Source organism: Saprolegnia parasitica (assembly GCF_000151545.1).
Source record: "Saprolegnia parasitica CBS 223.65 unplaced genomic scaffold supercont2.369, whole genome shotgun sequence".
Classification (NCBI taxonomy): Eukaryota; Oomycota; class Saprolegniomycetes; order Saprolegniales; family Saprolegniaceae; genus Saprolegnia; species Saprolegnia parasitica.
This window is the reverse complement of record NW_012156763.1, coordinates 8,864-10,877: the sequence shown is the minus strand read 5'-3', so window position 1 is coordinate 10,877 and position 2,014 is coordinate 8,864.

The window sequence follows — 2,014 nt, the reverse complement described above, 5'->3', positions numbered from 1 at the left end:
CAACCGACCGGCCTCGGTGCTCGCGATGGCACTAAACTTGTCGCTCAACGTCCAGCCGCCGATCGAGAGGCCAAACTTGGTGTTGGGGAACTGCTTCTTGAGCTTGAAGCCTTGGCCAAACGACCCGTACACGTTGTTGCCCGTGTCGCTCCACGAGTCGGTCGGGTACCGCTTGTCGGTTGCGGCCCACGAGTCGTAGATGCCAACCGTGCCGTCCGCGGCGGGCTTGCCAAAGGCGTAGTTGATGTGCGTGATGCGCGACCAGTCGAGATCGTAGAGGTGGAAGTTGCGGCCGTAGATACCCCACTCCATGAAATAGACGACGTTCTTGTAGCCGGTGGCGTCTACCGACGACGCGGCGAGCGCAGCAGCAGCGAGAAGAGGCTTGGAGATGACGACCATGATGGAAATCGGAAAATGAGAGCTGTGTTGGATCTCGAATTCGACGCTACTCTCCGTGTTGACCCTCCCGCGCCCACGCTAAAAGAGCAACGGCTGTACTGACCGAAGCGGTCGTTTGGTGTAAATATTGGCACGCATACCAAGACGAGCACCTTGAGGTTCAAAAAGCAAACATACTACCGTAGTAGCCTATCTTGGTGGGACGATGCTTGGAGGGTCGTACAATGCTTCAATTCTCAGATCCGCGAATGGACGCCGAGTTCAAAGGTGGACGTTCACGCGTGTTCGCTCAAAACGTGTGTTTTGGCGCTCTATATTCTATGGCCGCCGCTGCTAATGTAGTGCAATATATCAGACCAGGAACGACCAAATGGTCCATATTTTGACATTTATAAGTGGATGCTTTGTGCATGTATTGGGTTGAGATTGATGACGGTGATTGGATAACATGTGTGCAAAATAAGATCGATAGAAGCAGGCAGGGTTTGATGTGTTCGACATTACTTGCGAGAGTTCTCATCGTCCGTCATGGTGCAACTGGGGGACGGTATGCAACTTGATGCTGTGGGCGGTATGCGCATGGGTGCCCTCGTGCAATCCGCCGTAAGGGCTGCGCCTACCGATTCGGAAGCCGCTGCAGTACAAGTTGGCCCTGCTGTGCTCGTGACTAACTCACCAGCTTCAAGAGACATCGTCCCACCGCGAATGACCAAAGTTGGACAAAAACGTGTTGCTATCTGTGCTGACATACCGGTACGCAGTTGTTCGTTTCCATACAAAGTGGCATGATACTGAACCAGAACTTCTTCAAAAGTCACCGTCGAAACCGATGGTCAGCCAGCAGAAAGCGTCGAGCTCCCTGCAGCCCGTGCCGTTGATACAGCTGAAATTGCTCCGATTTACCCCTTTCGCTCATCCATTGTGCCACCGGTGAATCAAATTTTAAAAAAATCAAGTCATCGCAGACCAAACGCACTCGAGTAAGGCAAGCCCATAGACGCCCTTACTCGTCTAGTAAGATTCTACCAAACAGTCACACTACAGGGTACTGCTTGCTTCGGGCAAAGCCGCGATCTGTGAATGCTTGGCCAAATGTTCAAGCGTAATGTATCGGAACCAGATGACCCAAGGTATCCTGTGTCATCTACAATGAAGCTGCAGATGCAAGCTGCTCAACCTATTCAACGACTCAATGATCCCACCTGATTCGCTGGCGCTGCACATCCGTTGGCTCGGCTCAGATCCGACATTTTCTCGCGTCGAATTCGAGATCCAACACAGCTCTCATTTTCCGATTTCCATCATGGTCGTCATCTCCAAGCCTCTTCTCGCTGCTGCTGCGCTCGCCGCGTCGTCGGTAGACGCCACCGGCTACAAGAACGTCGTCTATTTCATGGAGTGGGGTATCTACGGCCGCAACTTCCACCTCTACGATCTCGACTGGTCGCGCATCACGCACATCAACTACGCCTTTGGCAAGCCCGCCGCGGACGGCACGGTTGGCATCTACGACTCGTGGGCCGCAACCGACAAGCGGTACCCGACCGACTCGTGGAGCGACACGGGCAACAACGTGTACGGGTCGTTTGGCCAAGGCTTCAAGCTCAAGAAG